At 39.5% G+C, this 25,027-nt stretch overlaps 2 pseudogenes; both read left to right on the top strand.

Moving 5' to 3' along the window:
* Positions 1-140: 140 nt before the first annotated feature.
* LOC133556894 (H-2 class I histocompatibility antigen, D-D alpha chain-like) lies at positions 141-17,754 on the top strand (annotated as a pseudogene).
* A 5,918-nt stretch (positions 17,755-23,672) lies between these two features.
* LOC133563053 (5S ribosomal RNA) lies at positions 23,673-23,781 on the top strand (annotated as a pseudogene).
* Positions 23,782-25,027: the final 1,246 nt, after the last annotated feature.

Genomic DNA, 25,027 nt, shown 5'->3' on the forward strand with positions numbered 1-25,027 from the left:
CGGGTGGAACGCTGCTGCCGAAAAAGTTTTGGCGGGCGACCTCGAAAAGGCCACATTAGTGGCCGCCTCGCAGGATGAGGTGCCCGGCGAGGCGGACGACCCGGGCACGGCCACATCCGTGGCCGACATGGAGGAAGAAAAGTAGGTAGCTCATGTTGCCTTAGTTTGCATCTAGAAATAACATCTGTATAGAACTTAGTTGTGTCTATAGAGTCCAAAAAATCATAGTCAATATTTGAAACAGGTTGAGAATAAGACTCAACAATATAAAAATCCTCAGAAAAAATATCATCGACAGGGGGTGGTATTGAGTCACCAGGGGGCGTTGACGAAATGACGTCACCGTGATGGACCGGTGGGCCGGAGGTATGCCCTGGCCTTACAGCCCAGTCGGAAGAGTGGTTGGAATATGGAGAAAAAACAAAACTTCCAAACCTCAGGGAAGAGTACTGGGCTGTTGTCTGCGCGCTGCTGTCCGGGGAAAAAGTCTTCGCGGCTTGGCGAAGGGAAGACTTTTGGTGGTCCACTGCGAGGCGGCGTTGTGCTGGCTGTTTTCTGACACGATGGCGAGGCATAATGGATGCGTGTTGCTACCCCAGGGATGCAAGAGGACCAGGACAGGCAGGAGTTGCAGGTAAGATTAGATTTAATACAAAAACAAAAATAATACTGGTACAAAATGCAAAGAAAAGGCGTGCCGAATGCACGGAGAGCTATGCTAATAATTAGCAACGAGAGCAGAGTACAGGAATAGAGGTGCAGAGCGCACGCAAAGCTAAGGCGAGACTTAGCAATAGTGATTACGAAAATAAGAACCAACGTGCGTGTTGCAAGTAGCAAACAAAACAGCCAGGAGGAACTAAGGTAGCAGGTGGTCTTAAATACAACACAAATAATTCAAAACAGGTGTGCGTAATGAGTCCGTGCAGGAGGCATACTTAGGTTGCCATGGTGACAATACAAAACAAGGAAGTGCGCTAACAAACGGGATCGGTAGAGTCCAAAACATGATCAAAACATAGGACAATACAAAAAGGACATAAACATGCTAGAGATGTGTGATCCGGTAGCCGGATCACAACAAAAATATCGTTTTTGAATCGAGAGTCGCAATGAATCGAAAAAAATCGATATCTTATCGAATCATGACCCCAAGAATCGATATGGAATCGAATCGTGGGACACCCAAAGATTTGCAGCCCTACTAATAAACTACTCTTAAAGTCAAAGTTAAATTACCAATAATTGCCACACACACCAGGCCCAGTCTGGGCTTCTCTGCTTGGTCTGCTGCCCCCACGACCCAACTTTGGATAAGCGGAGGAAGATGGATGGATGGTATTGTTGTTAATACATTTGAGATGATAGTAATGGAGATAATAGAAATGCATATTATTCTTCCTTGTTAACATTATTACTAGTAATATTGTTATAATAATGCCATATGTTGTATATATTGTCATATAGAAATTATTTATGGTGTAATAATGACCAATGTCAGTACTGTATTATTACTGTTTTCTACACTAATTAGTTTTTCTAATATTTAATATGCAGTATTTACAAAAACATGATTATTTTCATTTTTTTCCCAAGTCTTTTTTCTTCAAAACATGTATTCATGTTAAACAAAAAATGCAGTCCCGGGCAGCAGGTACCTTGGCGTGATGACGTCAGGGCGAAGGTGCCAACACGTGAAACCACCATGCCGAGGGCCGCAGGAGGAGAAGGAGCCTGCAAAAGGTGTGACCTCCATCGCCCGAGTGGCCTGCGAGTCTCTCAGAGGATCTGGGAATAGACGATAGCTTAATTTTGCTTCTGTAAAAGAGTCTTAATATCTTTTAAAGTTGCACCGACATCATGAATTTGTTGTTTTTCGTCCTTCTGGCTGTGCAAATGCAGAGCGTGTTATCCGGTGAGTTGTTTTTAATTTACAGCTTAATTGGTCAACTTCTTTGTAACATCTTAAGTAGACTGGAGTTGTTCCATACTATTGTCTTACATTGTATTATTTTTATTCTTCTGTTGTCGTCTTACTTTATCTCATTATTGTCAACACTTTTTTTCTTGTCTTTCCTTCATCATTGAAAAAGTTATCTAGCTACACAATGTCTGTGACTTTCACTCCCTGTTATAAATTGTATCTTCAACCCTCTTTTTAATGCCACCATAATGTAATAGTTAGTATTTTATTGATTCCTTCAGGAGAGTTCCCTCAGACAAATTAAAATTCCAGCTGCAGTGTACAGAATTGAGATCAAATTTAAAATGTAAATAATGCGGGTATACATGGAAATAAAATATAAAATATAACAATAACAATAAAAATAAATACATAACAGTACAAATAAGAATATAACAGGAGAAACTAGGCAGTAGTGACCATGTTATGAAAATGTATTGCACTGTTTTTAATTGCTTTTTAATATATGTTGATATGAAACAGAGTTAAAAACACTTTGTTGCTGTCAGTGTTTAATCCATTTGTCTGGTATCTTGTCATAAATCTGCTCTTCACTGTCTTTTGACATGTCATGAATTAAAAAGTATGGATAGAGAGAGTCGTAGAAGGGTGGTGAACGATGTGCTCCAGCTTGGCTGTATTAAGGTGCTGCTTCATCATCATCATTTATTTTTATTCCTTTCATGAAAATGCATATATAAAAGCCATGTGCAGTTGACGCTTTCATTGTTTTTTTTCTTTATTATACATTTCCATGATCAGAAAGGAGCAGATGGAAGAATACTATTCTTATATTTATCTGCCCCTTTTTTAACACAAATAATTTTAGATGACTTTATAACTGTTCCCTCCACCAACACCTGAACTCCAACAAACGTTTTAATTTTCCTTTAGCATTTTCACAATGACACATATAGAATAAAAATCAAAATCCAGTTTGATATCATTCCAGTTGTCTCTTTTTGTAAGTCTTTTTAAATTCTAATATATTCTTTGTTCTGCCCTCACCATATGTGTTGGGGTTATACAGCTTGGCAGCTAACAAACAATCCAATACATCTATTAAAGTTCAAAAAGCACATTATTCCATTGAGGCTCTTTATTGTTGTTGATCGTGCTTTTTCCTTTTACTTTTGTCTTACTGGACTTGTATTTTTTTTCACTGGACTTTCATTTTTTGTAAAACTGAAATACACACAATGACAAATGTATAAGCTATGTGATTCAAATATCATACTGAAATGTAATACACAATATGTAAATATTAGCTTTACACAAATATACATTACTATCATCAAACAAATACTGCTGAGTGTTGAAACTATTTCGATGGTGGAAATATACGACTGGCCGCCATTTTAGGTCCTCAAAACATTAAAACACTGCACAAAAATCGTTTTTTCAATAAACATTTAACTATCAAATTGAACCACTTTCCACCTTATTATTGAGTTACATAAACAAGTTAAACAGTTTACTTACAGACTTATCTTTTCCAAGGCTTGTAAGAGCTAACACAACTTGTCTACTTCTCAATTGTCTCATGAAATGAAATGACATCCCGGAAGTGCTCAAACTAATGAGGTGTAGTATTTTCATATCGCCACTAGATATCACTAAGAGTCAATCAAATGGGCTATAACTTTTTAAGTCTTTGTTTACAGACTTCCATGCTTTCACAGCAGCAACAGACAAGCACATTTGTTTCAAATTTGTTGGCACTCTTTGATGTGTAATGTCTGTGTTGTAACTCTTCGGAATAACTTTATTTCTAGCTTTGAACATCACTAATGGAGTATGCAATTCTACAATGTCTTGTAGTTGTAATAATCCTGACCTAATAAAAAGTGGATTTGTGTGGTCTCCATATCCCACAGTAAAAAGTATACAAATTGCTCTTTTCTGTAAAAGAAATCAAGGCTTTATGTTGCTGTGATATGTATTTCCCCATATTTCTGCACAATAAGGTAGAATAATTGAGCAATATAACATTCTCATTGTATTATAAAGGGAAACTGTATTTAACCTTGTTCAAAATAAATAAGCTTTTAGATAGCTTATTTTTCACATTTGATGGCCCTCACTAGACCCCTTTAACCGGGGTACATGCCCCAGGATAAAGGAGCTGCAGGCCAGTATTGGGGGCTGACTGAACACCGCCCGGAGTAAAAAAAATAAATTGATCAAAACCAAATGAAACATTATTGCATGACTACTGTTGAAGTCCTGCAATATTGAAACAGCAACAGGATGGCAGGAGGGAGAGATAAGAAATAGGGAGTTAAGGTCTAAAGCCTTTTAAGTTAACTAACAAGTTGTTATCAAGTCTGTTAAAAAAAGCTCTTATGAATGTACATTTGTGTTTTTCTTTTTTTTTTTTTTTTGCTGCTGCAGAGAAGGCAAGTCAGGGTGCTGGAAGATGGGGAGTTGGGCAGGGGGCGGGGGGTGTTAATGAGACGGAAACTGAAACAAGTCAGGAGCGACGACACCCACACTGTAAAAAAAAAAAGACCTTTGCCAAGCAATTGTTAAATAGCCCTAGTGAAACACCTTCAAATCTAAAATAGTTTATCCCAGCAGTGGATTCTTGCAAACCAAGAAAGAGTGTAACCTAAATGACACTAAACAATAAAACCTGTAGGATTGATTGATTGATTTAAACATTTATTAGTAGATTGCACAGCATCAATCAATCAATCAATCAATCAATCAATCAATCAATCAATCTTTATTTATTTAGCCCTAATTCACAAGTGTCTCAAAGGGCTGTACAAGCCAAAACGACAATCCTCGGCTCAGATCCCACTTCAGGGCAAGAAAAAAACTCAACCCAATGGGATGACAATGAGAAACCTTGGAGAGGACTGCAGATGTGGGGGACCTCATAAAAGACAACATAAACTGTTGTATTTTTGATCAAGAACACAATTTAATTTCGCGCCTTTTAAGAATTTTGTCCATGATTTTTTTTAAAGTCATCTTTTTTTTCTTCTTTTTTTTCTTTCAGTGACTCACTACCTGCTGTATTTGCAAACTATCGAATCTGAAGACTCAATAATCACAAAGTACAAGGAATTGTGCTATCTGGATGGAGTTAAGATCGCGCAGTATGACCAAACCAACAGGAACGTTGTACCCAAACAGAACTGGTTGAAGAAAATCACAGCGGAGGACCCACAGTACTGGCAGAGAGCGACAGAGACCAGTGTTGCTGCCGAGCAGTTCTGCACAAGCATGTATAAACCTCACATGAAGTACTACACCAGTCCTGAAGGTTCGTTTATGTTGAACTTTTGACAGTAAAATGTGTTCAATGTGCTCTATAATACTGTACTTTAAGATAGAAGTACCTTTAAAGGGGAACATTATCACCAGACCTATGTAAGCGTCAATATATACCTTGATGTTGCAGAAAAAAGACCATATATTTTTTTAACCGATTTCCAAACTCTATATGGGTGAATTTTGGCAAATTAAACGCCTTTCTATTGTTTGCTCTCGGAGCGATGACGTCAAAACGTGACGTCACCTAGGTAGTCAACGCCATTTTCTCCACCACATTACACCCAGCAAGTCAAATCAGCTCTGTTATTTTCCGTTTTTTCGACTGTTTTCCGGTACCTTGGAGACATTATGCCTCGTCGGTGTGTTGTCGGAGGGTGTAACAACACCATCAGGGACGGATTCAAGTTGATTTACGTAGAATGTGCATCGATTAGCACGGCATGCTAATCGATGCTAACATGCTATTTAGGCTAGCTGTATGTACATATTGGATCGTTATGCCCCATTTGTAGCTATATTTACATCCAGCCATTCCCTCCATCCACATGTAATGACAAACAAACACTTACCAATCGACGGATTTAAGTTGCTCCAGTGTCAAGAGATTCGAAAGTCCCTCATTTGGTTTTTACCGGCGATGCTACGACAGAGATGGCACAGAGATAGCAAGAATGTCTGGATATCTTGCGACACTCAATGCAGATGCATTCCCAACGATAAAAGTCAACAAAATCAGAAAGGTGAGTGTTGTTGATGTTGTTGACTTATGTGCTAATCAGACATATTTGGTCGCGGCAGGACTGCCAGCTTATCGATGCTAACATGCTGTTTAGGCTAGCTGTATGTACATTTGTAGTTGTATTTGCATCCAGCGTTTCCTTCCACCCACATTTAATGCGAAACAAACACTTAAAAGTCCTGATCGTTTGGTCGGCACATTTTACCGGCGATGCTAAGGCAGACATGGCCGAATAGCGTCAATAGCTATTCGTTCAATAGCTTCAGTTTCTTCTTCAATTTCGTTTTCGCTATCTGCCTCCATACTCCAACCATCCGTTTCAACACATGCGTAATCTGTTGAATCGCTTAAGGCACTGAAATCAGAGTCTGAATCCGAGCTAATGTCGCTATATCTTGCTGTGGTAACCGCCATGTTGTTTGTATTGGCATCGCTATGTGACGTCACAGGAAAATGGACAGTGGATTCGCAGATAGCGAAAATCAGGCACTTTAAAGCCTTTTTTAGGGATATTCCGGGACGGGTAAAATTTTGAAAAAAGCTTCAAAAAATAAAATAAGACACTGGGAACTGATTTTTATTGGTTTTAACCCTTCTGAAATTGGTATAATGTTCCCCTTTAAGGTATCACAGATATCTTGTCTCTTTCCATTCCAGAATGACCTTTAAAAAAACAAAAAAAAGGGTGTATATGTGCGTGTGTGTGTGTGTGTGTGTGTGTTCTGGCAATTCTGACTTAATGGGGACATTGCTCTTTTTACACCTTTAGGGGACCTCTGACGGTATGGGGACAAAAAAACAGGTCCCTAAAGCAGGGGTGTCCAAACTTTTTCCACTGAGGGCCGCACACTGAAAAATCAGAGCAAGCGGGGGCCATTTTCGTAATTTTTTATTTTAAAAACCAATACAATATATGTATAAAAAATTTTCATTTAGGCCGCCACTCAGTCATGATCCCGGGGACACCAAAGGGTTTTGGTCCCAAAAAATATTTAAAATGTGTCATTATTCAGTATTATAATTTTTAAGTTTTAAATCTCTAGATCAAGATTAGAAAAAAAATGGGAAAAAACAGAAAATATGCAATATTTTCACCCAATAACTTTTTTAGGTGGAATATTTGAGATTATATAATAATTGGAGCCTTAATTTTGGATTTTGATTCATTATTATTTTTTGAGCAATCACACTTAAAAACAAATCACCCTAAAATAATTGGGGATCCAAAAGTGTCCTACTTATTAAAGTGTTAAAAAATAAATCATACATTTTTTTTACTGTTTACTTTTAGCACAATAAACTCGAGATCAACTTCAGATATATCCGTCAATTATAAGTCTTATTGATGTTTGTGTTTTGTTTGTTTGTTTTAGGCGCTTCTTTGAAAAAAAACAGCTCAGTTTTTTTATATGGCAAAACCCAAAATATGCAACATTTTCCCCCAAAAATATCTCAAAGTGGAATAGTTAATGTGATGTAATCGAAGACTTGAATAGGTCAATAATTCAAAATGACAATGATTTTGATTCATTATTATTTTTTAAAGACAGAAACAGCCTGCATGGCAGCTTTGTGTTATAAGAGTAAGCATTGCAACAATTTCTTGTTACATTTCACCCGTTTGCGCTTTTATACGACTTTTTATGTTTTTAATTTTTTTAAATTTTATTCTTTGGGGGCGGCATGTCGTAGTGGGTAGAGCGGGCGTGCCAGAAACCTGAGGGTTGCAGGTTCGCTTCCCACCTATGGACATCAAAAAGTCGCTGCCGTTGTGTCCTTGGGCAGGACACTTCAACCTTTGCCCCCCGGTGCCGCTCACACCGGTGAATGAATGATGAATGAATGATTGGTGGTGGTCGGAGGGGCCGTAGGCGCAAACTGGCAGCCACGCTTCTGTCAGTCTACCCCAGGGCAGCTGTGGCTACAGATGTAGCTTACCACCACCAGGTGTGAATGAATGATGGGTTCCCACTTCTCTGTGAGCGCTTTGAGTATATAACAATAGAAAAGCGCGATATAAATCTAATCCATTATTATTATTATCATTATTCTTAAAATGTGCCGTGGGGCCGGGTAAAAAAATGACCCGCGGGCCGCAAATGGCCCCCGGGCCGCACTTTGGACACCCGTGCCCTAAAGGGAAACATTTTTAAATGATAGTCATATCCATTCAGAAGATGCCTAAGTAATTTTTAAGCTTTGGCCCATAAAACATGTTTACTGGTTAGTTTAAATGTGAACTTTAAAAAAAAAAATGGTCCTCAGTAGTCACGTACAAATTTGTGTGAATTATGCGAAATTATTTAAATTTGGTCCCTATGAACCATATTACCAGGAAGCACGGCGGGATGAGGGGTGAGTGCGTCTGCCTCACAATACGAAGGTCCTCCGGGTACTCCGGCTTCCTCCCACCGCCGAAGACATGCATCTGGTGATAAGTTGATTGGCAACACTAAATGGTCCCTAGTGTGTGAATGTGAGTGTGAAAGTTGTCTGTCTATCTGTGTTGGCCCTGTGATGAGGTGGCGACTTGTCCAGGGTATACCTCACCTTCCGCCCGAAAAGCAGCTGAGATAGGCTCCAGCGACCCCCCACAACCCCAAAAGGGACAAGTAATGGATGTAATGGATGGAACCATATTACCTTTTTTTCCCCAGGGTCCCCACTAAGTATGTTCAGCACAAATAACTTCATCACTTCGGAGATTTAAGTGCTTATTTTTCCCCAGGGTCCCCACAAAGTATGATCAGCAAATTACTTCATCACTACAGAGATTTAAAGATGTGTATGAGCTAACTGGGCAGTGGCCATTTTACCGTATTTGTTTTATGCCTCCACAACCTGTAGAAAGGGTGGTCCCCACAAGTCATGATCAAAAACTTGGTCCCCATTCCAAATGATAACCAGTGTGTGTGTGTGTGTTACTGAATCTGGACTCTCGGGTACTCGTCTCAGTCAACTCGTTCGCTTACTTATACCTGCTACCGCTCGCTAAATTAAGAAAGGGAACCAAGAACCAAGTTGTGCAAAGCTGCAGATCTGGCGCTTGTCTCAAATCAGATACATTTTTTTTCCTTCCTGCCTGAGCTGCATCTTAAGCTCGACAAAACAAACAATTCACTCGCTCATTCAGTAAGTCCTTCTGACTCACCAATTAAAGGACTTGAGTTTTACTGACTCCCGAGTGCTTTAGCAAGACTCAAGTCTTAAGGAGAAAGTTGTTTGAGAAGAGTAACTCGAGTACCCAGATATTCTTCAGTGAGTGACTCCTAAGAATTGAAGTCAGTAAAATGAACCTAGTTTCACATAAGTACTTTGTTTTACTCTTTTAGATACTTACATCGGTGAGTGGGGTTCTGGATGCCAATGGGATGACGACACCGATGAGATCATAGGTTGGTATTGGGATATGTATGATGGAGAAGATGACGATGTGGGAATGAATCCATGGACATGGACCGCAGCAAAAGAACAAGCAGATCCCCCCAAACCGATCTGGGATCACGGCAGAGTTCCGCCAGACTACTTCAAGGACTACGTTGAGAGTTGTCCTTCTAACTTGATGAAGTACTTGGGTGTCCTATTGAGAACAGGTGGAACCATACTTTTCACTTTTACATTTGTAACCATGTTAGCTTGTTCCCTTTAAGAACATTACTAGCATTACAAACTATCTTTTCATTCTTTCTCTCTCTTTCTCTCCATATTGTCCTCTTATATGTGGCCTCAGTTCCTGTGCAGACCTTCCAATGGTGTCTCTAAACCTGGAGACACCGTCTTCTCCAGTCAGCTGCCACGCCACAGGTTTCTACCCCGACAAAGCCGTCATGTTTTGGAGAAAAGACGGAGAGAAGCTCCTCGAGGGTGTGGAGCAAACAGAAATGCTCGAAAACCAGGATGGAACCTTCCAGATGTCGGTGAACCTGAATGTGACGGACGACATGGAGGGCAGGTACGAATGTGTGTTTCAGCTGACTGGTGTCAAGGAGGACATCGTCACCAAGCTGGAGACCAGAAGCATCCTGAGCAACTAGAGTTGTGAAGGTGAGATAGACACATTTGATTAACTTGCACAATGATGTCGATGTTTCTCATCAGAAGTCTAAATCCCTATTTTTCATCCATACATCCTCAGTAGCTGTTTCAGCTGCTACTATGTACGACTAATTCTTGGTCCAGTTATCAACCCTAACACGGACAAACAAACCCATTTATCAATTTATTGTGTGAATCATTTAACTTTGCGCGGTGATCATTTTTCTCTCCAGACCTCAATACAACCACATCTGGTTACAGAACCATTGAGAGCCAAACCCCGATCCCACCTAGTACCACCAGTAGCACCTTGGATGTCACCACTGAGAGCAACAAAGCCACAACCCGACCTCGTACCACCAGTGGCACCTTGGATGTCACCACTAAGAGCAACAAAGCCACCACCACACCAACTCCAGGGCTCAACAAGACCACAGATCTTCTGGAAGGTAAACAGAGACAATTAGAATGTTTCAGACAATAAAGATGGAATTTTTACTGAAAACCTAAATATATGCAGGGTGGTCATTTAAACATTGAGAGAGGTGATTGGATTAGTGCAAGAAAGCGGAAATAATCATCTCACTGAACTTGCAAAAAGCGTTCTGTATGCGTTTCTCTCTGCAGCACAACTGTGACATTCATTGTAGCCATTGATTAAACTTTAAAGGCCTACTGAAACCCACTACTACCCACCACGCAGTCTGATAGTTTATATATCAATGATGAAATATTAACATTGCAACACATGCCAATACGGCCTTTTTAGTTTACTAAATTGCAATTTTGAATTTCCCGGGAGTTTCTCCTTGAACACGTTGCGTAATGATGACGTGTACGCGTGACGTCACGGACTGTTAAGAAATATGAGCGCTGAACACAGACGCAGCTAAAAGTCGTCTGCTTTAACGGCATAATTACACAGTATTTTGGACATCTGTGTTGCTGAATCTTTTAAAATTTGTTCAATTAATAATGGAGAAGTCAAAGTAGAAAGATGGAGTTGGGAAGCTTTAGCCTTTAGCCACACAAACACACGGTGATTCCTTGTTTAAAATTCCCGGAGGTGAAACTTTACTATGGATCAGAGCGGTCAAGCGAACATGGATCCCGACCGAATGTCAACCAGAAGGTTTCAGTGAGAAAATTGTGGTAAAAAGTTGCTTCTTAGCGGAGATCAGCTGAGCTTGTGCGGTCCATAAAGCTGCCGTCGACTTCCCTGAGACACTGGCGTCAACACACCCGTGGACACACACCTCCGACTATCAGGTACTGTTAAACTCACTAAAACACTAGCAACACAATAGAAAGATAAGGGATTTCCCAGAATTATCCTAGTAAATGTGTCTAAAAACATCTGAATCCGTCCCAATGCAATTGTGTTTTTTTTAACTTGTTTTTTTATTTTATTTTTTTTCTAGTCCGTCGCTATCAATATCCTCGAACACGAATCTTTCATCCTCACTCAAATTCATGGGGAAATTGTCGTTTTCTTGGTCCGAATAGCTCTTTTTGTTGGAGGCTCCCATTAAAAACAATGTGAATATGTGAGGAGCCTTCAACGGGTGACGTCATTGTCTGCGACTTCCGGTAAAGGCAGGGCTTTTCTGTTAGCTACCAAAAGTTGCGAACTTTATCGTCAATGTTCTCTACTAAATCCTTTCAGCAAAAATATGGCAATATCGCAAAATGATCAAGTATGATACATAGAATGGACCTGCTATCCCCGTTTAAATAAGAAAATCTCATTTCATTAGGCCTTTAATGAATATTTTTTAATTCTATTCTATTCTCTGTCATGATGACAATGTTTGATGTTTGCAAGCAACCAAGTTGTGCTTTTCCCTCTCAACAGAAAAGGTGTGCGTCGGCTGTGTTGTTGCCATGGTGATGGTCCTTATGGCTTTGGTCTGTCTGGCGGTCATCATCATCATCGTGATGGTCAAGCGTTACAGAGAGAGACATGGTGAGGGACATATCTTCTCTGTCTTCTTCTCAGTGCAGCATCACTCTCTGCACTTCCTAGGAGTAATGTGAACCTTCTGCGATGAGGAACCTTGTGGTTGTACTTCCATCAATCAATCAATCAATCAATGTTTATTTATATAGCCCTAAATCACAAGTGTCTCAAAGGGCTGCACAAGCCACAACGACATCCTCGATTCAGATCCCACAGCAAGGCAAGGAAAACTCAACCCAGTGGGATGACAATGAGAAACGTTGGAGAGGACCGCAGATATACAGTAGAACATTTTTTTCTTTTGTATTTTTTTTATTTTTTTGGTTGGCAACTTAACAGTTCAGAAACTCCTTTCTCTCCACTCCTCTCTCATTTCTCTCACTCCTCTCAACTCTTCTTTTTTCTCTCCACTCCACTCTACAACAGCAGTCTCCAGTTTCCCTTTGCAAAAACTCTCACAAATTCATCCATGTCCAAGTTATTTGTTATGGACTTCTCATGAGCTAAGATCACCAGATTCCTCTTTCTCTTGTGTAACATGGTGCGACGATAGGGGGTTAGAACCCAAAACAATGTGGAGAAGGAACTCTCACATGCTGCTGAAGACACACCAATTACCAGAGCTGTTACATACAATTTATGCAACTCAGGAAAAGCATCCCTGTATTCCTGCAGGTGTTTACACACAGTGGACAGGTCTGTTTCATTTGGACATTTCTTGAGCAACATCTGTTTTGATACAAGGATTTCATTTTTCAGACTTGCATTGTCTGCCACTGTGCCAGCTATCACAGCCAGAGGTGCAACTGGGTTGAATCTAGAAATGCACTACATTTGGGTGCAAGACTAGATATGGCTTTCATCAGATCAAGAATTTCTCTGTGAAAATCTAGTTTCCATTTCTGAAATGACTCTGTCAACGATGTTGAGCAGAGATCTTTTCAGAGACTGATGGGAATTAAGGGTAGGATCATCATCACCTTTATGGCCCACAGTTGAGAGCACAACATTTTTAGCAAGGTGTTTGCTCATTGTTCTCCTTCTCTTTGGAGGATGTGAATCATCTCCAGCCGCCACCTGAGATAACTCTGCCCAATAATTATCTTCCCGATTCTGTAGAATTACAAGAAAAACAACAGAAAAATAATTCCAGCAGTCGATTGCCAGACCGTTGCTAAGTAAAACGGGCTGTTGCTAGGGACTCCGCTCTGAACAGAGGACAGCAGAGGAGGACTGCTAAGCAGGATATATACCTTATGTTTCATTTTTACCGTCATTAACAGCATCATAAATGACTTGTAGCTTGTTACAGGGACAGTGGAGGCTCTCTGCCTTCCAAACCACTGCTGCTCAGAGCCTCCGCTGCCACTGCTCTCGTCAAGTTGTAAAAAAAAAAAAAAAAAAAGGAACTCCGTAGCACCGAAAGTCCGCGACGATAAACGTGTTTATGACAGATAAGACAACACAAATACACCAATCCTAACAAGTATATGATGAATGTAGACAACTTTTCCTTTTCTTTTACGTTCATACTGCAACTGTGATTGGATGTTTACTGAGGGCTGAGGGGTGTGTGCGGGTGTGTGTCTGCTGCGCAGCCTATGGAATGTTGAATACACGCACAGCGGAGGGAGGGATGAGAGGTAAGCCGACACTATATCGTGTGTGTCCCTTTTTCGGCGGATTTTTCCGCTATTGCAGATAATTTTGTCAACTTGTAATGTAGTAATTTTGTGAGTTTATTAAAAATTGCTTTCTCAAATTTTGATTTGAGGGGGCAAGACATTTATTTAAGGGGGCTCTGCCCCCTCTTGCCCCTGCGTAGAGCCGGCCATGGTGAGAGTCCAGTCCATAGTGGATCTAGCATATTATTGTGAGAGTCCAGTCCATAGTGGCTCTAACATAATAGTGAGAGTCCAGTCCATAGTGGATCTAGCATATTATTGTGAAAGTCCAGTCCATCGAGGATCTAACATAATAGTGTCAGAGTCCAGTCCATAGTGCATCTAACATAATAGTGAGAGTCCAGTCCAAGGGCGTAGAATTGGGTAGGGACGCTAGGGACACGTCCCTACCAATATCCAGCCGCTACTGTGTAGTCACTATCAATACAAGCGCTGCCCGTTATGTTTAGTCAATGATTATGGCACAGAAAGGGTTAAATGTCGGTCTCTGCTAGAAGTCCCGCCTCTAACCTAAATATCACTCCCTGATTGGTTACCGGTTTCACGCTAACTTACGTGTGATTGGCTGTCCCCGCTGTCACTCCTTCTGCTAGTAAAAGCTAGCCTACATGCCAGTTGCTAGCTACCGCATGAGAGGCGGTGCAACTGTCAGTGCAAGTTGTCAACATGTTCGGCATTTGTTGTTCCTAGCACACGGTAGCTAGATGGATTTTAATATCAGTGCTGTGCGGAGGTGAAAGTTAACCTTAAACATGTGAATTCAACTACTTTAGTCTCCGTTTTTTAACATGTAAAAACATCAGCTGTCTTTTACTACGGACTGCAACAGTCCGTTGTCATGGATACATGACAACAACTTCCATTCATACCAGTCATACGTGCCTGAGGCGGAGTGATAGCCTGCGCTGTGATAAGGCTTTAGAAAAGTAGCCGTGCTCAATATATAAACCACGGTTAACAGGCAATCAGATCGCCGGATTTCACCTTCCCGTGTTTTTTTTTTTAATTATTTTTTAGTTTCATGTATTTGTGTAGAAGTGAGCAACGGTTTGAAAATACCAATGAACAAAACTTTGTGATGGAAATACAATAAAAACTCACTAGATGATCATGTGATTTTACAATTATAAAATATAATTAATTTATATTAAATGTAATATTCATATTTAGTAAAAATCCTTTTTGCTCAGGCAGTAACTGTACCATCAAGCTCTATGGTCATTGTCCCTAATGTATCTGTCATGCATCAACGTATTTTTTGTAAGGTGACAGACAGCAGAGAGGCTGGAGGAGATGGAGGAGGAGAGGCAAGAGAAGTTAGAGGAAGAGAGGCAGGAGGAAGTAGAGAAGGAGAGGCTGGAGATTATTACAGTTCATTTATGTTTATTTACAATGTTGTATTGCATGAATGTATTTCTGATGTTGTTGATGGATAGTAGGCTATGTTAATTGACAGTATGATGCACAGTTGCACTATAGCCCTACACTAAAGAGTAAAGATGAGATCTCTGAAGTTGTCTCCTTTGCTTTCTATTTAGTTGCTTTACCCTATAACATCTGCAAGACGTGAAATTATGATTGCTAATGTAAAAAAAAAAAAAGTAAACTTTCAGACTGCTGCCTTGGAGCACTTTTGTGTCCCCACCAATCTCAAAATCAAACCTACTCCCTTGGTCCAGTCCATAGTGGATCTAACATAATAGTGAGAGTCCAGTCCATAGTGGATCTAACATAATATTGTGAGAGTCCAGTCCATAGTGGATCTAACATAATATTGTCAGAGTCCAGTCCATAGTGCATCTAACATAACAGTGAGAGTCCAGTCCATAGTGGATCTAACATAATAGTGAGAGTCCAGTCCATAGTGGATCTAACAGAATATTGTGAGAGTCCAGTCCATAGTGGATCTGACATAATAGTGAGAGTCCAGTCCATAGTGGATCTAACATAATATTGTGAGAGTCCAGTCCATAGTGGATCTAAAATGATAGTGAGAGTCCAGTCCATAGTGGATCTAACATAATAGTGAGAGTCCAGTCCATAGTGGATCTAACATATTAGTGAGAGTCCAGTCCATAGTGGATCTAACATAATATTGTGAGATTCCAGTCCATAGTGGATCTAACATAATATTGTGAAAGTCCAGTGAGTCCATAGTGGATCTAACATAATAGTAAGAGTCCAGTCCATAGTGGATCTAGCATATTATTGTGAGAGTCCAGTCCATAGTGGATCCAACATAATAGTGAGAGTCCAGTCCATAGTGTATTTAACATAATAGTGTGAAAGTGAGTCCAGTCCATAGTGGATCTAACATAATATTGTGAGAGTCCAGTCCATAGTGGATTTAACATAATAGTGAGAGTCCAGTCCATAGTGGATCTAGCATATTATTGTGAAAGTCCAGTCCATAGTGGATCTAAACTTTTTTGGGGCTCTGGGAATCACTAATAAGCCGGAATTCTTTGAACGCAGATTTCTTGCCGGGACATATGGTACAATACAATACTTCTCCGTCTGTGAGGTGTTTGGTTGCTGTGAGTAACTCGGTAACGGTGCGGTGTTTGTCCGACAGCTTCCGATCTGGCCATCCTCATCACAATGAGCTCGCTATCTGAAGACTGAGTAAGACACGGCAGATGGTGCGTTTACTTACAAAGATTGTTTGCCCTTCCAAATGTTCTTCGGACTTTGGGTGAAGATGATCTACAACTTGGATTCACTTTTGTGGGTAAAATACTGTCATCTTCTTCCTCCAGGACTGCTTGTGCACTGGAACACCGAGATGTCTCCATCATCGTTTCACCTGGAGATGAGATGTACTTTCGTCTTCTTGATACATTAGTGTTATACTCATGTTTTACCATGCAATGTCTCCTTTGGATGCTTACAAAATGCGTTATGATCATATCATGTTTTTGGTGATTCCTCTTGTTTTTAATCTGTAAGTGTGTGCTGAAATGCAAGCTAGGAGGTGTGGCATCACCATTGTTTATAGATGAATATAATTTTTGTGCTGAAATGGAAGCTAAGAGTTGTGGTATCACCACTGTTTATAGATGAATATCATGTGTTGAAATGCAAACTAAGTGTTGTGGTATCCCCACTGTTTATAGATGAATATCATGTTGTGCTGAAATGCAAACTAAAAGTCGTGGTATCACCACTGTTTATAGATGAATATCATGTGTTGAAATGCAAGCTAAGAGTCGTGGTATCACCACTTTTTGTCGATGAATATCATGCTGTGTGAAATGCAAGCTAAGAGTCGTGGTATCACCACTGTTTATAGATCAATATGGGACACCCATTCTGTCTCATTCAGTAAAAAAAAAAAAGAAATTCCATTGTTTTTAAAGATGGTCTTCAGTAACATTTTTAGCATTGAATCAGACATTATTTTGAGGTTTTGTATAGGTGTTCCTAAAAATCACATATAGCAGCCCCCAGACACATTTTTTTCTCTAAATGGGACGGCGTAGCGCAGTGGGAGAGTGGCCGAGCGCAACCCGAGGGTCACTGGTTCAAATCCCACCTAGAACCAACCTCGTCACGTCCGTTGTGTCCTGAGCAAGACACTTCACCCTTGCTCCTGATGGGTGCTGGTTGGCGCCTTGCATGGCAGCTCCCTCCATCAGTGTGTGAATGTGTGTGTGAATGGGTAAATGTGGAAGTAGTGTCAAAGCGCTTTGAGTACCTTGAAGGTAGAAAAGCGCTATACAAGTACAACCCATTTATCATTCATAAATGTGGCCCGCCGAGTCAAAATAATTGCCCAGTTCTGCCTTAGATGAAAGCATAACGTATTATACTTTGGTATAACATTAAATTACTAATAATTCCATGATATGCCAAAAATTGAAGTGCAAAGCTGTATTTTTAGTTAAGTCACTTCAGAGTTTCACCTTTCATCAATAACCTTAAACAGTTAATTTTGTTTGACCAGAGTGACATTTCAAATGTTAAAAAGTTAGATGCCTGCATTATACAAGTGATATTAATTATGATTAAGATTGTTTTTCTTTATGCGGTGGTAAGCTTTCTTAAGATTGTTGTATGAAAAATGTTAAAATAAAATTGTGTCGAAAATAAAGGTTTTTTGATTGCAATTTCTGTTTCGTTGATTTTTGTGGATTCCAATGGAAAAGCTGGTTGTGAACCAAACTGTCAATACATTATCTACCTTATCTTCATTTGACCCTTTAGGACAGGGGCGTCCAAACTTTTTCCACTTAGGGCCGCAGACTGAAAAATCAAAGCAAGCAGGGGCCATTTTGACATTTTTTTTTTATTTTAAAATCCAATACAATATACGTATAACCAATATAGATTCAGGCCTCCACTCAAGCTTGATCCCGGGGACCCCAAAGGCTTTGGTCAAAAAAATATTAAAAGTGTGTCACTATTCAGTATTATTTTGTTTTATTATTATTCAAGTTTTAAATCTCCACATCAACATTAGGTCCATCTGTCATTATAATGATTTTAAAGATTTAAGTTGTATGCTCTTTTTGTCAAAGAAAACCCTGTTTTTGATGGAAAAAAACACAAAATTTGCAATATCATCACCCAATATTTTTTTTTAAGTGGAATATTTGAGATTATATAATAAGTGGAGCCTTTAAAAAGTTAATAACTAATAACACCATTGATCTTAATTCATTATTATTTTTTGAGCAATGACACTTAAAAAAAACCCACTAAAATTATTGGGGATCCGAAAGGGCCTACTCATTAAAGTGTTAAAAAATAAATTATACATTTTTTTACTGTTTACTTTTAACACAATAATCTCGAGATCAACTTCAGATCTATCCGTCAATTATAAGTTTTATTGTTGTTTATGTTTTTTGTTTGTTCATTTTAGGCCCTTCTTTTAAAAAACAGCTTAGTTTTTTATATGGCAAACACAAAATATGCAACATTTTCCCAAAAAATATCTCAAAGTAGAATATTTAATGTGACATAATTGGAGCCTTGAATAGGTCAATAATTCATAATGACATTGTTTTTGGTTAATTTTTTTTTTTTAAAGAAAGAAACAGCCTGCATGGCAGCTTTGTGTTATTAGAGTAAACATTGCAACATTTTCTTGTTACATTTCACCCGTTTGCTCCTTTATATTACTATTTACGTTTTAAATAAATTTATTTATTTATTTATTTATTTATTTATTTATTTACGTTTTAAACATTTTTCAATCGTATTTTTAAAATGGGCCATAGGGCCATCAAAAAATTACCCGCGGGCCGCAAATGGCCCCCGGGCCGCACTCTGGATACCCCTGCTGTAGGCCAAACTAATGGGCATGCAGGCCATTAAGCTTTTTCTATCCGGCCCACCAGACATTCCAAAATAATTTTTTTAGATCTTTAGGATGGAAACTGTAGCTGCCATTATGATGTGCAGTGATGTTTTCAAATGACTAAGTCTTGAACTATACAACATATTTTAATGGCTGTAATCTGCTCTTTTGCATGATATACTATTTACTATGTAATCTAATTAATTACTATGGTAATCTAATTAGTTACTATGCGCCCCCCGCGACCCCGACAGGGAATAAGCGGTAGAAAATGGATGGATGGATGGTAATCTAAGTCACAGCAGCTCAAACCAAGCACCAAGCAGTGTGGTTGGGGAGCATTTCCTATGAGGGGCCATTAGGGACATTATACAGAATTACCTCTCACACACACTACTGAAACACTCTTATACACACTACTGAAATGTGTATAAGAGTGTTTCGGTAGTGTGTGTGAGAGAAAAAGATTTAAGTTGTTTACGTGAGAGCATTTCAGTAGTGTATGTGAGAGGTAATTCTGAATAATGTTCCTAACGGCCCCTCCTACTGAAATGTGGGTGTCAGGGACAGACTTGGAAGGAGGTTTTTACAACAAAGCTAAAGCTTAGTGATACATCAGATATATAAGACTGTTGGTGTTTTTTGTTTTTGTTTTTGTTTTTTTACCCTTCGCTTTTTGTTGCATTTTTGTTGCGTTCAGCCGATTATAAAATATGTCGATGGAGAGGGTAGGTGACATTCGTACGTTGTCAATATTCAGTGTTTTATCGTTAATAGTTAATATTGTAAATCCCACATTCTTTATTTTCATGTACATTCTGGGTGTCTCATTCAGTAAAAAAAAATAATATTCCATTCCGTTTTTTAAGGCGGTCAGTCAAAACGTTTTAACATTCAATCAGACATTATTGTGAGGTTTAGTATTAGTGTTCCTAAAAATAGATCTACTGGCCCCAAGACCCATTTTTTTCTCCGAATTTGGCCCCCGACTCAAAATAATTGCCCAGGCCTGCTTTATGGACACTTGACCTTTTATTTTGGACAACAATTAAGCCACCAAGAGGCAGCAATGCACTATTTTTAATGATAATGACAACATCCATTCATCTTCTTTTACTGTTTACCAGATAAATGACTTCCGTGTTCCGTCGGTCTTGACCGCCAAGTTGGATGCAGGTAAAAACTGAATTTAACAGTCAAGAACACAAAAGATAGTGCACAAGAAATGCTAGCACAAGCAAAACAACAAAATGCATGGAAGCAAGACTACGTAGTCCAGGGGTCTCAAACTCAATTTACCCGGGGGCCACAGGACCCAGAGTCTGGGCCGCAAGAAAAGATTTCTTAAAAAAAAAATGTTGCACACTCCTCAGCATGTCGAGTTGTACAAAAGTTGTATTTTGGTTTCCACTTCATGCTTGTTCCGCTGAGCACTGTCTTTGTTCACTCACCTGTTGTTTGGCACCTGGTCCACACCTGCGGCCAATCAGAATATGTCTATTCATGTTTCAGTCGAGCACCCCTCAGTGCTCGAAGACCACTCTATGTTTGGAATGTTTGTATGCAAGACTGCTTAATTTTCTGTTGTATGAGATTAAAACTCATCTTACCTTCTCTTCGCTCTCCTGGTTCCTGCATCTTGGGGTCACAAAACGGCAGCCATGCGAGTTCCCAACAGGATCTTCGAGCCAGACTGGGACCTCACAAGAACCTCTGTCGGCGACGCACAGCCTAAGTTCCGGACCGCACAATTCGTGGAGGACTTAAAAAGCCAGGTTTGTACGGTGCCAGCCCACAGCAGGCTTGGACCTTCTCCCTCCTGCCAGTCCGGCGAAGGCCTTTCTAAATAAAGGGAGTAGAAAAAATTGCATTATTGGCTTTATTTTAACAAAAAATCTTAGGGTGTGGTGGATGGTACTTTTCTGAGGCGGTATGGTACCAAATATAATTCATTTGTATCGCGGTACTATAATAATACCCGTATACCGTACAACCCTACTAGTTACTATGGTAATCTACGTCACAGTACAGTGTCAGGGAGATTTTTACAAGAAAGTTCTAAAGCTTAGTGATATATCGCATATACTGTATCAGATTGTATATGTTTTTTTTTTGTTTTTTTACCCTTCACGTTCATACAGTATTTGTGTGTGTTGGTTGCATTTTTGTTGTATTTGGCTTGATTGTAAAATATTTCGACCGAGAGGAGATGTGCCGTTCATATGTTTTCAATATTCAAGGTTTTATCGTTCGTAGAAAAAAAAAATCCATTCCGTTTTTAAGGCGGTCTGTCATAACATTTTTAGCATTCAATCAGACTTTATTGTGAGGTTTTGTATTAGTTTTCCTAAAAATAGATCAACCGGCCCCCAGACACATTTTTTTCTCTGAATTTGGCCCCAGACTCAAAATAATTGCCCAGGCCTGCACTAACCCCAACAAGTATTTTTAATATCAAAATGTTTTTGTACCTAAATCCTATTTTCAAATATACACTGTAAAATAAATGATGTAGATAGCTAAATTTTACATTGTTTTTATAGCATATTATTGTAAACAGAATAACAGTACCACTGTTATTCTGCTTAGTTGCCAGAATTTTACAGTAAAATTCTGTGTTATTTTCACAGCATATTACTGTAACTACAAAAGTACTACAACTGTTTTTTAATACAAAAAATTAGGAGCTCAGTTGCCAGAATCTTACAGTAAAATTCAGTGTTATTTTCACAGCATATTACTGTAACTGCAAAAATACCACCACAGTTTTTACAATAAAATTAATGCAACTGTGCTGTAATTTTTGTTTTACCAAAAAACTTTTGATTGTTGTTTTGTGGTAGCACGACTAATATTAAAGGCCTACTGAAACCCACTACTACCGACCACGCAGTCTGATAGTTTATATATCAATGATGAAATATTAACATTGCAACACATGCCAATACTGAATTGTGATTTTAAATTTCTTGTTGAAAACGTCGCGGAATGATGACGCGGAACTGATGACGCGTCTGATGACTTATGTTTGTGACGTTACTGGTTGAGCGGACATTTTTAGCCCAGCACCACTTACGGCTAAAAGTCGTCTCTTTCATCACATAATTACACAGTATTTAGGACATCTGTGTTGCTGAATCTTTTGCAATTTGTTCAATTAATAATGCAGACTATAAAGAACAATGCTGTTGGTGGAAAGCGGTGGATTGCAGCTGCCTTTAGCAACCGAAACACTGCCAGTGTTTCTTTGTTTGTTGTGAAGCTTTAGCGAACATGTTTCTCTACCACATGTCAACCAGCAAGTTTTTGGATGAGAAAATTGTGATATTAAGTCGGCTCTTACCGGAGACTTGTGCGGAGTTAGCGTCTTCCTGCAGCAGCTGTCATCTTGGCTCCTCCATTGGCTTAATTCCCTCAGAGACACTGGCGGTCACCGCACCCCTCCGACTTTCAGGTATGACTTTATAATCTCACTAAAACACTATGAACACAATAAGCAGATAAGGGATTTTGCAAAATTATCCTAGTAAATGTGTCTAATAACATCTGAATCGCTCCCACTGCACTTGTTTTTTTTTCTTTCTAGTGCTAAAACACTATGAACACAATAAGCAGATAAGGGATTTTGCAAAATTATCCTAGTAAATGTGTCTAATAACATCTGAATCGCTCCCACTGCACTTGTTTTTTTTTCTTTCTAGTGCTTCACTCTAACTTTCCTTATCCACGAACCTTTCATCCTCGCTCAAATTAATGGGGCAATTGTCGCTTTCTCGGTCAGAATCGCTCGCGCTGCTGGTGGCCATGATTGTAATCAATGTGCAGATGTGAGGAGCCCTCACACCGGTGACGTCACGCGCACATCGTCTGCTACTTACGGTACAGGCAAGACTTTTTTATTAGCGACCAAAAGTTGCAAACTTTATCTTCGATATTCTCTACTAAATCCCTTCAGCAAAAATATGGCAATATCGCGAAATGATTAAGTATGACACATAGAATGGACTTGCTATCCCCGTTTGAATAAGAAAATCTCATTTCAGGTGGCCTTTGCAAGGAATTTGGTTACTCAGTTGCATGACATGGAGACTATTGAAACAAATAATAATTTTTGACATTAAAAATGGATTCAAATGATAAAATCAGGAAATAGTGGGTGTGCATGTATTGATTACCATGAATTGATTAACGTGGACCCCGACTTAAACAAGTTGAAACACTTATTCGGGTGTTACCATTTAGTGGTCAATTGTACGGAATATGTACTGAACTGTGCAATCTACTAATAAAAGTATCAATCAATCAATCAATCAAAAAACACAATATTAAAAAAGTACAGGACTATTTATTTGACCTCCTTTTGGATTAATCAGTGTTTTAATGTAGAACATATACATTTTCAAACAAACTATTTCCGGGACAAAAGTTAGAAAGTGGATGGATGGCTCTTCAAGAAAATGGTAATTTATTGACGGTCCCTAAGTGTGAGAGCGGCACCTCTCCTGCCATCTCCACGCAGCATGAGAGATCAGTGCGGGCACAGTGAGGGGGAGCTTCCGCTGAAGCTCCGGAGGCAAAGAAAGACAACAATCACACAGCCAGAAAAAAAGACATGTGCGCCATGCTTTGAAATAAATAGTTATCTTCTCCCACCCTGTCTGTAAGACTTTCATTTAAAAAGGTTGGCTTTACCCTTTTTGGCTTACGGCCATAATACCCTGAACACGCCCGATCTCGGAAGCTAAGCAGGGTCGGGCCTGGTTAGTACTTGGATGGGAGACCGCCTGGGAATACCAGGCGGTGTTAGCTTTTACACTCACGCCAGAGGGCGCTGTTTCTCACTTCTTGCAACAACAAAAAAAATGTTTTTATTGCACTTTCAGTTCAATATACCCTAACACAGGCCTTGGCAATTATTTGGACTCGGGGGCCACATTTAAAGAAAAAAAATGTGTCGGGGGGCCGGTATATCTATTTTTAGGAACACTAATACAAAACCTCACAATAATGTCTGATTTAATGCTAAAAACTTTAGGACAGACCACCATAAAAACATCATGGAATTTTACATTTTTCTATGAACGATAAAACACTGAATATTGACAAAATATGAATGTCACACCCCCTTTCGATTGACATATTTTACAATCCAGTGAAATGCAACAAAAATGCAACAAACAGTGAAATATCAACGCGAAGGGTACAAAACAAACCCACCTACAATCCGATATATCTGATATATCACTGACCTTTAGAACTTTGTTGTCTGTGGAAACGCTTCCCGCCCACACTGCTCGGTGCCTCGTCTGAGCTGCTGTGACTTACATTACCATAGTAACTAATTTAGATGACTGTAGTAACTAATTAGATTACCACAGTAACTGGCATTTCATTCAAAAGTGCAGATTAAAACCATTGAAATACTTTGTATAGTTCAAACCTTACGGTCGTTAGAAAACATCACTGCACATCATAATGGCAGAAACAGTTTCCATCTTAAAGATCTAAAAACAATTATTTGGGACTGTCCGGCAGGCCAGATTGCATGTGGCCCCCGGGCCTTACTTTGCCCAGGTCTGCCCTAACATGACTAATATTTATCCATCTTTGGGCAGTTTTTGCCATCTTACCCGCCTACGAAAACACGTCATATTATAAATTCACCAGTGACGGACTTTTGAGTGCTGATAGTCCGTCAATATATTCAACACCGGGCTGATATGAACCAATCAGCATGCTTTATTCCAACATTTCCAACTTTCTAAGCCAATCAGATCCGACTCTGTCCAACTTCCTCCACCACATTTAATATTTGGCCAATGACAGAATGCCTGGTTTACTTCCTAATGTACAAAGAGTTGTGTGGCTTTCCTACTAAATATGGATGTACGTTCATCCATCCATCCATCCATCTTCTTCTGCTTATCCGAGGTCGGGTCGCGGGGGCAGCAGCCTAAGCAAGGAAGCCCAGACTTCCCTCTCCCCAGCCCGAGGCATTCCCAGGCCAGCCGAGAGACATAGTTTTCCCAACTTGTCCTGGGTCTTCCCTGTGGTC

The sequence above is a fragment of the Nerophis ophidion genome, linkage group LG01 (genome assembly GCF_033978795.1).
Source record: "Nerophis ophidion isolate RoL-2023_Sa linkage group LG01, RoL_Noph_v1.0, whole genome shotgun sequence".
NCBI lineage: Eukaryota > Metazoa > Chordata > Actinopteri > Syngnathiformes > Syngnathidae > Nerophis > Nerophis ophidion.